The sequence below is a fragment of the Eriocheir sinensis genome, unplaced genomic scaffold (assembly GCF_024679095.1).
Source record: "Eriocheir sinensis breed Jianghai 21 unplaced genomic scaffold, ASM2467909v1 Scaffold531, whole genome shotgun sequence".
Classification (NCBI taxonomy): domain Eukaryota; kingdom Metazoa; phylum Arthropoda; class Malacostraca; order Decapoda; family Varunidae; genus Eriocheir; species Eriocheir sinensis.
The window spans coordinates 204,037-220,000 of NW_026111867.1; positions in this window are offsets into that span (position 1 = coordinate 204,037).

A 15,964-nucleotide genomic window follows, 5' to 3' on the forward strand; every position below is an offset into this window, starting at 1 on the left:
AGAGAATTACGAGTATCAGTAACACACATCCTCCTCCTCCTCCTCCTCCTCCTCCTCCTCCTCCTCCTCCTCCTCCTCCTCCTCCTCCTCCTCCTCTTCCTCCTCTTCCTCCTCATCCTCCTCGTCGTCGTAAACCGCTGTCACCACTTCCTCTTTGCCATCTCCGCCACCTCCTCCTCCTCCTCCTCCTCCTCCTCCTCCTCCTCCTCTTCCTCCTCCTCCTCGTCCTCCTCCTCCTCCTCCTCCTCCTCGTCCTCCTCCTCCTCCTCCTCCTCCTCCTCCTTCTCCTCCTCCTCCTCCTCCACCTCCTCCTCCACCTCCTCCTCCTCCTCCTCCTCCTCCTCCACCTCCTCCACCTCCTCCACCTCCTCCTCCTCCTCCACTTCACTTATCCACTCAGCTCCTCCACTAATGACGGTAATTAGGTGTTTCCTCTTGTAGGCCCCTTAAGACAGGTAATTAGTCCACACCTTTCCTTCCTTGTTCTCCAGCAGGTGTGTGTGTGTGTGTGTGTGTGTGTGTGTGTGTGTGTGTGTGTGTGTGTGTGTGTGTGTGTGTGTGTGTGTGTGTGTGTGTGTGTGTGTGTGTGTGTGTGTGTGTGTGTACCGTAATGTCTCACTTTCTATCACCCTATCTGCATATGTTCTCTCTCTCTCTGTTACTGACGTTCCACGCTTGTATGACTCTACTTTGCATGACAGAGAGAGAGAGAGAGAGAGAGATTGATAGAATGCAAACAAGTGATAATGATAATAAGGATGAGGGAAGAGCGCGCGCACACACACACACACACACACACACACACACACACACACACACACACACACACACCATCTTGATTGCATGCAAGCTGTCAATGATTGCAAATTTGCTTCACAAACTACATGTAACAGCCAAAGGAGGGAGGGAGGGAGGGACGGAGAGAGGGAGGGAGGGAGGAGAGGAAGGAGGGAGGAAGGGAGGTAAGGAGGGAGGGAAGGGAGGGAGGTAGATGGGGAGAAACTACATACAACCAGGAGAGGGAAGGGAAGTTGAGGGAGGGGAGGGTAAGGGAGAGGGAGATAGGGAGGTAAGGAGGAAGGGAAGGGGGGAAGGAGGGAGGTAAATGGGGAGAAACTACATGCAACCAGGGGAGGGAAGGGAGGCTGATGGAGGGGAGGTAAGGGAGAGAGAGGGAGGGAGGAAGAGTGGAAGGGAGAGAAGGAGGGAGGAAGGGGAAAACGATCGGAAAATGGGGAAGGAAAGATGAAAAGGGAAAAAAATACTAGGCAGGAAGAATGGAGAAGGTAAAAATGGAAGGAAGAGAGAAAAGAAAAGATTAAAAAGGGAGATAATTAGAAAGGGGAGGAACGAAAGGAAAACGAGGGTAAGAAAAAAAAGGGAGACCAGGAAGAGGAGGAAAGAAGAGTAAGTGAAAGGAGGAAAGAGAAAGGGAGGGAAAAAGGGAGATAGAGAAACGAAAGGACAGATGAGAGAAGAGGTAGGTCAGGCTGTAGAGATAGGAGGGAAAGGAAAGACATGGAAGAGAAAGAAGAAAAGTGAAAAGAAAAGAGGTAGACGAAAGAGGGAAGGCAGGGAAAGCTATTTGGAGAGAGGGAGGAGAAAAAGGAAGAAAAAAACAGGAGAGAAAAATGGAAGAGATAGAAGAGAAAGAAGGAATGTAAGAAGAAACACATGGAAGGGAAAAGGGAAAATAGGAAATGGAAATAGGAGAGGAAAGAGATGGAAGAGAAAGAAGGAAAATGAGAAGAAACAGATGGAAGGGAAAAGGGAAAATAGGAAATGGAAATAGGAAAGGAGAGAGATGGAAGAGAAAGAAGAAAAGTCAGAAAAAAAGAGGTAGACGAAAAGGGAAGGAGAGAAGGAGGAGAAAAAGGAAGAAAAAGAAAACAGGAGAGAAAAATGGAAGAGATAGAAAAGAAAGAAGAAAATTGAGAAGAAACAGATGGAAGGGAAAAGGGAAAATAGGAAATGATAAGTTTGAAGAGAGGGAGAACGAACAGAGGAATGAAAGAGGAGGGGATAAATAGAGGAAGAAGAGAGGAGAAGAGATATATGGTGAAGGGAGGGAAGAGGAGATATCATAAACGTCAAGATGAATAAGACGAAACAGTCATAATGAGTCAAAGGCGATGATAACAATGATAGCAGTAGTAGTAGTAGTAGTAGTAGTAGTAGTAGTAGTAGTAGTAGTGGTAGTAGTAGTAGTAGTGGTAGTAGTAGTAGTAGTGGTAGTAGTAGTAGTGGTGGTAGTAGTAATATTAATAGAAATCTAGAATAATAGAAGGGAAGATAAGAGAGAGAGGGAGAGATATAAATTCCAGCATGCATAATATATAGACGTTGACTTATTGGCACACACACACACACACACACACACACACACACGACACATACGTATGCATAAACAGACAGACAGACATACAAGTTAATTACGCCTGCCATGAATAACAGAACCCTTATCCACTCTCTCTCTCTCTCTCTCTCTCTCTCTCTCTCTCTCTCTCTCTCTCTCTCTAACACATTAACAAGAGCAAACTCCCTCCTTTACTTCTTTCTCTCCCTTCTCTCCCTTTCTTCCTCCCTTACCTCTAAGCACTTATTGCACAACCTCTTCTCCCCTCCTCCTCCTCCTCCTCCTCCTCCTCCTCCTCCCCTTCACGGCCCAGTAACTAAGACACATTATGGGTTACCTGGACAGCAATTAAGCAGGTTAGAGAGAGAGAGAGAGAGAGAGAGAGAGAGAGAGAGAGAGAGAGAGAGGTTCAAGCAGAGAAAATGAGAGAGAGAGAGAGAGAGAGAGAGAGAGAGAGAGAGAGAGAGAGAGAGAGAGAGGAGCAGTGTAAGTCTTGATATAAGTAAGAAAAACAGACGCGAGTATAGGAGAGAGAGAGAGAGAAGAGAAAACGAGAGAGGGATCGAGAAATGAGAGGAAGAAGAGAGGAGAAATGAGAAAGAGAGAAAGGAGAAAGAAAAGGAAAAAGGGAGAGAGAAAGAAAAAACAAGGTAAGGGAAAGAAGGGAAAGAATGAGAAAGAAAAAGAAGAGTGAGAGGAGAAATGAGGAGAGAAGGGAGAAAGAAAAATGAAGGGAGAGAGAAAGAGAAAACAAGAGAAGGAACAAAAGAGCAGAGAAAGAAAACAAAGAAAAAGAAAGGAAAAATGAGGAGGAGAGAGAGGAGAAAGAAAAATGAAGAAGGGAAAGAGAAAGAGGAAACAAGGAAGGAGAGAAAAAGAAAGGAGAAATGACAGGGCGAAAAGGGAAAAGAAAAGAGGGAAGGGAGAAAAAGAGAATGAAAAGGAGAAAAGACGAGAAAGAAAAGGGGAATGTTGAAATCAGAAAATTCGTTCAATATAGGACAGAAAAGAACAAAAAAATAGTTTGATGATGAGGGAGGAAATAATAGAGAAAATAAATCCATAGAGAGAAAAGAAGGATAAAATTAGAATGATAAAAATATGAATAAACAGAAGAGGGAAATGAAGGAAGGAGAAAGGGGAAGCGAAAAGGAAAAAAAGAAGGAATTTATCAGTGGAAAAGAGAGAGGAAAGAAGATAAGAGAAAACAATAAAGAGAGAGAAATAAAGATAGGTGAAGGAAAGGGATAAGAAAAGGAAAATGAGGAGTGAAAGAAAAAAATAGGAGAAGGAAGAAAAGTGTTGGAGGTAAGAGTAGAGGAGGAAGAAAGGAAAAGAAGGAATACAGGAAGAGAAAAAGGAATGGAAGAGGAGGAGGAAGAGGAGGAGGAGAAGACCCAAAGGAATATTATACCAGCACAAAAAATATCAAAAAAATAAATATATAATAACCACCACCAACACCACCACCACCTTCACCACCACAACAACCACCACCACAACAACCACCACCACCACCACCACCACCACTTCACCACCACCACCACCACCACCACCAATACCACACCACCACCACCAACAACAACACTACCACCACCACCACCACGGGTGCGTTTCCTCCACCACCACCACCACCACCTTCACCACCATCATCACCACCACCACCATTTCTACGTCTTCCGCTACCTGAAGAAAACATGTTGGTCCAAATGACCTGAGACGACACGGCTTCTTGTGTGTGTGTGTGTGTGTGTGTGTGTGTGTGTGTGTGTGTGTGTGTGTGTGTGTGTGTGTGTGTGTGTGTGTGTGTGTGTGTGTGTGTGTGTGTGTGTGTGTGTGTGTGTGTGTGTGTGTGTGTGTGTGTGTGTGTGTGTGTGTGTGTGTGTGTGTGTGTGTGTGAGAGATAGAGAGAGAGAGAGAGAGAGAGAGAGAGAGAGAGAGAGAGAGAGAGAGAGAGAGAGAGAGTATCCACGATCGGTGAAGGTAGTACTAAAATTTGATTCAGGGCAAGAATTGTGAAATGCCGCCCCATTGTGCTCTCTCTCTCTCTCTCAGCTCTTTGTCTGCATTCTAAGAAAATAACATGAACCACCAACAATAATATTTCATACTCACTTCTACTGCTGCTACTACTACTACTACTACTACAACAACCAACAACAACATATTCAACAGCAACAACACAACCATTGAAGCAACACAAAAGTAAAACAAATAAACAAACACCGGCTTGACAAACAGCACTTTTCGATTTACCAAACACAACACACACACACACACACACACACACACACACACACACACACACACCATTACAAACACGCTAAAATGGTCGCCTCGTATATATCGCATTTGCCGCCGCGTTCATTGAAAACGTAAATTGAGAAACTCCTTTGCATATGAAAATTGGGCAGGCCGCGCGGATGGCCCGGCAAGGGTGAGGCAAAAAACGAAAACAAACAAAAACATAAAATAGTTTAGCAGTGTGTTTAGCGTTTAAGGAATTAAGAAGAAAAAAATTGTGTAAGCGATGAGGGAGAGAATAAAATAACGCTGCAGTAATAATATTGAAAAAAGATAATAACTGGAAAATATAATAGAAGTTGAGTTCACAGAAAGGAAAATAAAGATAATGATGTATTTGATGAGAGAAAATAAATTAACAACATCTACCACTATAGGCGTTTTCAGTAGCGTCCCACCGAACTCAAGCGAGAGCATACAAACACAGCAATTTTACTGAACACGAATTTCAGCCCCGCTGCCAGACGACAAGCGCCACCGCCCGGGAAAAACTTGTGTACATCACTCTTCTGCAGACAAGTACGCAGAGTGCACTCTTTCGGAAGTAGGAAGATGGAGGAGTTCGACGATTTGTTCCTCGAGGGTGACCAAAATGGACATACAAAATGGGAGATGGAGAAATATTTAAAAAAAAGTTAAAGAAGAGAGATCTGGGAGAGACCGTCGTGTGTGGCGGGCGGCGGGGAGGCCGAGGTCATGTCAGTTCTCATGCATGAGTTCTGAGCCAACTCTAATTTTCTCCTTGTTTTAGCTTGCTGTCAACTATAGTATAGCAATAATATATATTTCCTCCCCCGCACATGATGATTATGTTAAGAGATGATGCAAGAAACGCACCAACATACAAAAAAAACAGCTCTGTTCCGTGATTAAAGTTATAGCCACGAATTAAAGTCGGACAACGCTGCCTAGCGGTCAAAAAGATGCGAAATGTCATCAGAAAACGCAGCATCTTCCCTTCTTTCCCTTGCCTTATGTCATTCTCAGGTTCTTTTTAATGTGAAATGACAGGAAAATAAATATTTCTTTATACAACACCAAACTTTCTGGGTCTCAAAGAGCATTATATTCTATATCTTATTCTTCAAAACATTCCTACGGGAACTTGACTGCTGTGTGCTGTGGTTATACCTACTCGCTGATTGGGTGTTTGCCAGCGTTTGCTGGCGAGCGCCTTTTGGACAAAAATATCCCGGAGCACGTTTGATCCCCTCTGCGTCTGTTTGATTCCGTTTGATTTGTCGGTGACACTGCTGAAAACGCCTTAAAAGAAAATGATGTATTCGATGAGAGAAAATTAATTAACAACATCTACCACTACTTGTACTACTCTACTACCACCACCACCACTACTACTACTACCATCACTACTACTGCTACTACTACTCCTGGTACTACTACTACTACTACTACTACTAATAATAATAATAATAATAATAATAATAATAATAATAATAATAATAATAATAATAATAATAATAATAATAATAATAATAATCAACAGCGTCTAATACTATAACACTTCCATACATTAATTTTTTTCCGTTCTTTGTGTCGTCCTCAATAGGCGGAGACACGTGACCCCCGTTTTCTTTGTCGGCATGAAAGGAAAACTCCGTCATATTGCGCTTAATCATCTCCTCCTCCTCCTCCTCCTCCTCCTCCCCCTCCTCCCCTTTCTTGTCCGTATTGTGTGCCCAGCTAAGCCTCTCCCCCTCATCTACTCTCCCTGCTCTGCCTTTTTTCCTCTCCTTTCTTCTCCCTCTCACTTCTTTTTACTCCTCTCCCCTCCCCCTCACCTTTTTTCTCCTACTCTTTCATCCTTTTTCTCTTTTCCTTCCTCTCATCTCCCACCTTCATACTTTCCTCCCTTTCCCCTCGTTTCCTCCCCCTCCCCCTTTCCTCTCCTTTCCCCTCTCTTCACTCTCCCCAATTTTCCTCTCCTTTTCTCACCTCCGTTTTCCAGTCTTTCCTCTCTTCTTCTTTCCTCGCCTTTTCCTTTTCTTCTCTCTCCATGCTTGTTCTGTCCTTTCCTTTGCTCCCCTTTCTCCTCTCATCCCTCTTTCCCCTTTCCCTTTTCTCTCCTTCCCTCCTATTTCCCTTCTCTTTCCTTTCCTCTTCCTCTTTTCCTCTGATTTTTCATTTGCATCTTTACTCCCTCTTCTTTTTCTTTATTCCTTCTATTTCCTGTTTTTACCTTACTTTTTCCCTTTTTCTTCCCATTTTTTCATTTTTATCTGAAATTATTCTTCGTCTTTTCCTCATTCTCTATCACTCATTTTTATCTTCCTGCTCCTTCTCCTCCTCCTCTTATCCAAAATTCTCCTTTCCTAACTAAATCCATTCTTCCTCCTCCCCCTCTCCCTCTCCCTCTCCCTCTCTCTCTCTCTCTCTCTCTCTCTCTCTCTCTGCGTGTGAGCGTGATCCCCCTCCACTCCCCTCACTCACTCCCTTCATCTCTCCCTCCCTCCCTCCCTCCCTGCCTGCCTCCGTTTCCTAAGGTAATTTTACGGCATTTCCTCGTGTTCTGGTTCTGGAATGTTGGCCCTCTGTCAGCAAAGCCATTTTACATCACAACTTATTTCCACAGTTTGCCCTCTAGTTGGTTAGGACGGCTCGTTTTCTGTGGTTAGCGCGCAGAAAACGAGGAGTGGGAGGCTGCTCGTCGTCGTTTTCAGGGTGGACGAGACTAATAATTATTCCTCTTTTGGGAGTTTATCAACCCTTATAATTCTCCCTTCAGAATCCTCCTCTGAATATGTCTGGTTAGTTTTTCTTTTTTCCTTCCTTTTCTGGCTTTTATCTCTCTCTCTCTCTCTCTCTCTCTCTCTCTCTCTCTCTCTCTCTCTCTCTCTCTCTCTCTCTTCACCATTTAGTTTTTCTCTCTCCTCTCTCCTTCTCCCCCTTCCTCTCTCCCTCTCGTATCTTTTTCTCTCCTCCTTATCTTTCCTTCTATTTCTTTCCTTCCATCCTTCTCCTATTCCGTATTCCCTGTCCATTTTTTCTCCCGTTTATCTTTCCCTCGCCTCTTCTCTCTCTCTCTCTCTCTCCTTTTCACTCACTTCTCAGCGTCCAGTCTCTCTCTCCCTCTATCCCTTCCTCCTCCTCCTCCTCCTCCTTTACATATTTTCACGTCCTGTTTAATCAGTATGAACTTAATCTCCTTAAACATTTCCATCCATTTCTGAGTAATTTCAACTTTTCCATCTCTCTCTCTCTCTCTCTCTCTCTCTCTCTCTCTCTCTCTCTCTCTCTCTCTCTCTCTCTCTCTCTCTCTCTCTCTCTCTCTCTCTCTCTCTCTCAACTGATGTGTACACTCCTCCAAATTTACTCTTTCCCTGCTTTTTTCTCTCTCTCTCTCTCTCTCTCTCTCTCTCTCTCTCTCTCTCTCTACTCTCTCTCCTCTCTCTCTCTCTCTCTCTCTCTCTCTCTCTCTCTCTCTCTCTCTCTCTCTCTCTCTCTCTCTCTCTCTCTCTCTCTCTCTCTCTCTCTCTCTAGGCCTATCATTATACCTTCACATCCTCTTCATTATAAACTTTCTCCCCAGTGCGAAAAATATTCATAATACAAAAATGGGAAACCTTAATTTTGCTCTCTCTCTCTCTCTCTCTCTCTCTCTCTCTCTCTCTCAACTGATGTGTACCGACTGGCTCAATGCTTGCTTTCCTCCTCCAGTTTTTACTCTCTCTCTCTCTCTCTCTCTCTCTCTCTCTCTCTCTCTCTCTCTCTCTCTCTCTCTCTCTCTCTCTCTCTCTCTCTCTCTCTCTCTCCAGGCCTATCATTATACCTTCACATCCTCTTCATTATAAACTTTCTCCCCAGTGCGAAAAATATTCATAATACAAAAATGGGAAACCTTAATTTTGCTCTCTCTCTCTCTCTCTCTCTCTCTCTCTCTCTCTCTCTCTCTCTCTCTCTCTCTCTCTCTCTCTCTCTCTCTCTCTCTCTCTCTCTCTCTCTCTCTCTCTCTCTCTCTCTCTCTCTCTCTCTCTCTCTCGTTCATCCCTTATTTCATCTTTTTTCCTTCATCCCTCCCTTCTCTCTCGCTTCTTCCTTCATTCCTCTTTTCTTCATCTCTCTTCCCTACTCTTCCTTTCACTTCCTTTTCCATATATTCCTTCTTTTCCTCCTCCCCTTTCTTCCTCTCCTCCTCCTTTCCTCCTCGCCGCCTCTTCCATTAGCGCACATCACCATTTTTCTCCCATTACTATTCTCTTATCTCTCTGACTTCTGTCTTCTCCTCTTCTCTTGCTGTTCTCTCCCCTCCTCTCCTCTCTTCTCCATATCTTCTTCTATTAACACTTCCTCCATATATTCTTCCTCTACATTCCTTCTACTCTTCCTCCTCCTCCCACTCCTTATCATATATATCGACAACCTAGAACTAGGATTAAAATCCACCCTTCTAAATTTGCCGATGACACCAAGGTGGGAGGGAAGGCTCTCACGACGGCAGCCTGCGAGAATATCCAGAGACCTAAACCAGATCCCTCAGTGGCCAGAAGAGTGGCGAATGTCCTTTAACACTAACAAATGCAAAGTGATGCACATCGGGTCCAGAAATAGCAACTACACATGCTACATGCCACCACATGTAGTGGCGAACCACTGCAGGTAGTGCAGGAGAAAAGAGACCTCGGGGTCACTATATCAGCAGTGACCTGAAACACACAAAACACTGCAAGTCCATCTGCAAGAAAGCCAATACTTTGCTAGGGTTCATAGCGAGGAACTTCGAATATAAGACGCCGGGAGTTATGTTATCCTTGTATACGTAATTTACTGGTAAGGCCCCACCTGGAATACGCCGTGCAATTCTGGTCTCCTAATTACAAGAAAGACACTGAATTACTCAAGAGAGTACAGCGACGCGCTACGAAAATGATACCATCATTGAGGACGCAACCTTACGAAGAGCGACTCAAGCGACTCAACCTCTTCACGTTGGAAAAGAAACGGCTGCGGGGAGACCTGATACACGTCTTCAAAAACCGAATAAGTTCAGCAATGTCGATCACTCCAAACTCTCCACTCTACAAACTAACCCGAGAACAAGAAACAACGGTTAAACGATTCAAGCGAAGCGATGCGGTACGGAAATTGAAAGGAGTATTCTTCGAACAGAGTCGTCCGCCACTGGAACAGCCTTCTAGCAGGAGTGGCTAGCAGGGAAATAACTCCTTTAAGCGGAAAAGATCAACTTCTTTACGAGTCGCACTAACCTGTCACTTTGCTGCGTCGAAAGTGAACTGAACGTATTCCTTGTCTGTTCGTCCATGTTTCTATGTTTTCATGTTTCCTGCTCCTGCTCCTCCTCCTCCTCCTCCTCCTCCTCCTCCTGCTCCCATCTTCATCAATCTTCTCGTCCTCACCATTCATGTTTTTTTCCTCTCCCTCGGCCTTTCAAAATCTCTCTTTTCATACTAATTCCCTTTTTACCTTATTCATAATCTCCTTGCCTCCTCCTCCTCCTCCTCCTCCTCCTCCTCCTCCTCCTCCCACTCATTCACGGTCTTTATCCTCCTCCTCTTTCAGTCTTCGTTCCTTTCCATCATCCACCCATCTATTTCCCTCCCCTCTTTCTCTTCTCTCCCTTCCCTTATCTCTCCCTCTTTCCCTTTCTTTCCCCTCCCCTTTTCCTCACCTCTCTCCCCTTCCTCATACTAACCTTTCCCCCTAAATTCTCTCTTTCCCATCTCCAACCCATCTCTTTCTCCCCTCTTCCTCTTCTCTCCCTCCTTCCTCATATTAACTCTTCTTCCTCTCTTCTTTCTCATCTCCTTTCCCTTCCTTCCTTCCCCCTCATTTCCCCCCTCCTATCTTTATCTCCTCTCCGTCACATTGATCCTTCCCCTCATTTTCTCATCTTCCTCTGCACTCCGCTCCCCTCTAACTCTTCTCTCTCCCTTGCCTCACACTAACCCTTCCTTCTCCCTTCCTCTCTTTCCCATTATCCACTGCTTCCCTCCCTTCCCCTCTTCATTTCCTCTCTCCCATCGCTCACACTGATCCTTCCCTCTTTCTCTATTCTCTCATCTCCCTCCTCTGTATCCCCCTCCTCCCTTTTTCCCCTCTTCTTCTTCTCTTCCTTCTCTCTGTCACTTCCTTCTCAGTCTCTCTCCTCTCCTTCACCCTTCCATTCCTTTTCCGTCTTTATCTTCTCTTCTCTTTCCCTTCCATCACATCAGCCCTTCCCCCATCTCTCTTTCCCATCTAACTCTACACTCAATTCTACATTCCTGTCTCTCTCTCTCTCTCTCTCTCTCTCTCTCTCTCTCTCTCTCTCTCTCTCTCTCTCTCTCTCTCTCTCATCTTTCTGCTCTTCATACCTCTCCTCTCTTGATCTTCTCTCTTCCCCCATCTCTCTCCTTCCCATCTTCTTCCCATCTCTCCGTTTCCCTTCCTCCCTTCCCTTCAGCCTCCCTCCCTTTCCCATCTTTACATCTCCCCTTCTCTCTCCTCTATCTCTTCTCTCCATCACAGAAACCCTTCCCAATCTCCTTTTCCCATCTCCCTCTACACTTCATTCCCCTCTCTTCTGTCCTTCCTCTCTCTCCCTCTTTTTTTCCTATCACTCATTCCCTATCATTCTCCTCCCCTATATCTCTTCTTTCACACCCATAAGTTCCTCCCCTCATTTTCCCTCATATCCCTTCCCTTCTTTCATTTCCCTCCCATTTTCCTTTCATCACTTTCCTTCACTCTTCCCCTTCCTCTCTCTCTTTCCTATCTGCCCATTCTCCTTCCCTCTTTCTCCTCTCTCTCCCTTCACCCTTCAATCACACTGATCCTTCCCCCTTCTCTTCCCATCTCCCTCTCCTTATCAATCCTCTTCTCCTCCCCACCTCTCTCTCTTCTACCCCCTTCCCTCCCCTCCCTATCCTGCCTCGCCCCCGCCCCCTCCCCCCCCCCGTCTCCCCCCCGCCCCTCCTCTCCCCCCCGTCACCAGATGAGGGACAGCGGAACAGAAGACGTGGGACAAGTTAATTTCACGGTCCTGGTGGCGGGTAAGTGACTCCGTTGGCGGCCCGTAATGCTGGGTTCTCTCTCTCTCTCTCTCCTCCAGCATCCCATTAATTCATTATGGCCGTGTCTGTCTGTATTTTTGTCACCTGTCTGTCAGCCTGTCATTTTACCTGATTCGTGTCTTGTCCTGTCTGTCTGTCTGTCTGTCTGTCTGTCTTTCTGTCTGTCTCTCGACGTAATGGCATTTTGAGTGTCATTCTGTGTGTCTGTCTTTCTATTTGTCTGTTTGTCTCCTAATATGACACTCTCTCTCTCTCTCTCTCTCTCTCTCTCTCTCTCTCTCTCTCTCTCTCTCTCTCTCTCTCTCTCTCTCTCTCTCTCTCTCTCTCTCTCTGATCTGCGTTATACCAATTCATACATTCATTCATGCAAGCAATGAAACACACACACACACAAACACACACACACGCACACGCACACACACACACACACACGCACACGGACACGCACACGCACACACACACACACACACATGTCTATAATTAATATGTAGATTACAATTACCAGACGAGAAACAAAACCCAACTCATATCTGTCTCTAGTTGTGTACGTATGTATGTATGTATGTATGTAGGTATGTATGTATGTGTGCGTGTGTGTATGTGCGTAGGTGAGTAGGTAAGTTGGAAGGTAGGTTAAGTTAGGTTAGGTAAGGTTCGATAGATAGGCAGGAATGAATGAATGAATGTATGTATGTATGAGTGTATGTGTGTGTCTGTGTCTCTGTGTGTGTGTGTGTGTGTGTGTGTGTGTGTGTGTGTGTGTGCTTGGTAAAGAGCCACTTAACATGCAAATCTGTCGCAGGTCCTGACGTTTCCGGCGGCAAGCAAGCAATGACTGGTGATCATATCCTTAGGTACACACACGCGTGAGAGAGAGAGAGAGAGAGAGAGAGAGAGAGAGAGAGAGAGAGAGAGAGAGAGAGAGAGAGAGCAATACGGGACAAAATTATAGCAAGCAAACAAATACGTATCGAGACTGTTGTCATTAGAGAACGAGAAGAGCGAAAGAGAACGAGAGAGAGAGAGAGAGAGAGAGAGAGAGAGAGAGAGAGAGAGAGAGAGAGAGAGAGAGAGAGAGAGAGAGAGAGAGAGAGATAAAGTACTGTTCTTTCCCTTCACAACACTTACATCCCTAACCATACCTTCAAGGTCAAGCCTCGTAACCAGCCTTGGTTTGGGTACGAGTGTAGGATGGCTGCCGACGCTAAGAGCAGGGCATGGAGACGCTTTAAAGAACATCCAACCTATATAAACAAGCTGCTCCACAAAGAAGAGTGTTCCAACATGCGAAGTGTGCAGCGTTTGGCTCAACAACGATGGCAGGACGACTTGAAATCACTACTCTCTGGCCGCTCTGTGGGAAGCAAGGCTTGGTGGACTGCCCTCAAGGACCAACAAGGCCTCGCTCCTGAAGACCACATTCCTCCATTAGACAGGGCGGACGGCTCGGTAGCCACCAAAAGCGACGACAAGGCAGAGGTATTGGCAGCATACTTCTCAGGGAAGATGACTGTCCCTGACCCTGAACGTCACCCACCTGCCATGGCTCAACTCAACACCGCCTCTCTCCAATTCATCACTATTGCCACTGAGGATGTCAAGCAACAATTGCTCAAGGTCGACACCAAGAAGGCTCTTGGACCAGATGGAATATCTCCACACATCCTCAAGCACTGCGCAGCCCAGCTTGCAGGCCCCATCAGCAGCATTTTTCAGAGCTGCCTTAACACCAGCAAGTGGCCTTCCCTCTGGAAAGTTGCTAACGTGGCAGCCATACACAAAAAAGGAAAGAAGACAGATCCTCGTAACTTCAGGCCAATCTCTCTCCTGTCCGTCCTTGGCAAAACCTTTGAATCTATTCTTGCCAAGAGGATCTCAGGCTTCTTCAACACACACCACATTCTCAGCGACAGACAGTATGGCTTCCGCTCCAACAGGTCTGCCAACGACATCCTCCTCAGCATGTCCTCTGCTTGGCAGCATAACCTCGACAGAGGACGCGACACTTTCGTCATCGCCCTGGACATCGCGGGAGCGTTTGATAGAGTGTGGCACTCCGGACTCATCTCCAAACTCCAGAGTGTGGGTGTTAGTGGCAGGCTCCTCCATCTCCTTCACGACTACCTCGAGGACAGATCGCTCAGTGTAATGGTGAACGGTCACACCTCGGGGGAGTATCCTATTAATGCTGGCGTCCCACAGGGTAGTGTCCTTGGACCACTTTTGTGGAATGTGTTTTTTAATGATCTTCTCCACCTCATACCTGAAGCAAACGCCTACGCGGATGACTGTACCCTCACATTCCCTTGCGACGGTACAGATCACTGTGCAACCGTCGCCCTTATCAACCAGGTTTTACAGACCGTCTCATCGTGGGGACATCGTTGGCAGGTTGACCTGCCACACGACAAGACACAGGTCATGCTGGTCTCAAGGCGACGCTGCCCCCCAGCCATCCCCACTCCCCCCATAATCCTACAAGGGAAGGTGCTGCCCTTGCAACAGCCAATCACTCTCCTCGGCGTGGAGACAAACAACAGCCTGTCCTTCACCAGCCACGTCAGGAAGACTGCATCCAAGGCAGCAGGACGGCTGAACTGTGTCAGGCGTGTCTCCCACCTCCTTGATGCGAAGGGAGTGTCGAACCTTTATTTTTTTTATTTATTTTTTTTTTTTTTTACAGCAAAGGAGACAGCTCAAGGGCACAAAAAAGTAAACATTAATAAAAAAAAAAGCCCGCTACTCACTGCTCCTAAAAAGAATCCAAAGAGGTGGCCGAAAGATAAGTCAGTTTCGGGAGGAGAGGTGTCCTGATACCCTCCTCTTGAAAGAGTTCAAGTCGTAGGCAGGAGGAAATACAGATGAAGGAAGATTGTTCCAGAGTTTACCAGCGTGAGGGATGAAAGAGTGAAGATGCTGGTTAACTCTTGCATAAGGGGTTTGGACAGTATAGGGATGAGCATGAGTAGAAAGTCGAGTGCAGCGGGGCCGCGGGAGGTAGGAAGGCATGCAGTTAGCAAGTTCAGAAGAGCAGTCAGCGTGGAAATATCGATAGAAGATAGAAAGAGAGGCAACATTGCGGCGGAATTTAAGAGGTAGAAGACTATCAGTATGAGGAGGAGAGCTGATGCGACGAAGAGCCTTTGCCTCCACTCTGTCCAGAAGAGCTGTGTGAGTGGAGCCCCCACATTACGAGATGCATACTCCATACGAGGGCGGACAAGGCCCCTATATATGGACAGCAACTGTGCAGGGGAGAAGAACTGGCGGAGACGGTACAGAACGCCCAGCCTCGAGGAAGCTGATTTAGTAAGAGATGAGATATGAAGTTTCCAGTTGAGATTTTGAGTTAAGGATAGACCGAGGATGTTTAGTGTTGAGGAAGGTGATAGCTGGGTGTTGTCAAAGAATAGGGGATAGTTGGTTGGAAGATTGTGTCGAGTGGATAGGTGGAGAAACTGTGTTTTTGAGGCGTTGAAGGACACCAGGTTCTTCTTGCCCCAATCGGAAATAATAGTAAGGTCTGAGGCTAAGCGTTCTGCAGCCTCCAGCCTTGAGTCGTTAAGTTCCTGAAGGGTGGGTCTTCTATTAAAAGAAGTTGAATAATGCAGAGTGGAATCATCGGCGTAGGAATGGATAGGACAGTTCGTTTTGGAAAGAAGATCATCAATGAACAACAGAAAAAGAGTGGGAGATAGGACAGAACCCTGTGGGACACCACTGTTAATAGATTTAGGGGAAGAACAGTGACCGTCTACCACGGCAGAAATAGAAATAGAACTGCCCAGGTTCGCTCCCTCATGGAATACGCCCCCCTGACATGGTCATCCTGCCCTCCATCATAACTGGGTCTTCTCGACAAGGTACAAAACCGCGCCCAACGGCTCATCTCTCAAAGGGCCGCCCCAAACCAGCAACAACCCACTCCACTACATCCTCTTCAGCAGAGGCGAGACGTGGCTGGCCTGTGTACCATCTACAAGGTACACATGCAGGCTGCTCCACACCTCGCAACTCTCCAGCAACAGTGGGCAACACCACACCCCCACGCCACCAGGGTCGCTCTGTCGAAGGAACACCAGCTCACCGTGCCCTTCGCCAGAACGGAGACTTTCCTCCGCTCATTCGTGCCCCGATATACTAGACTCTGGAACTGCCTGACAAGACACACTGACATTCACACATCCACTACACTCCTCACTTTTAAAAAAGAAGTGAACACCTGGCTATTGTCTAATGTACACCACTAACTTTAGCATTGTACTGTCCATTATCT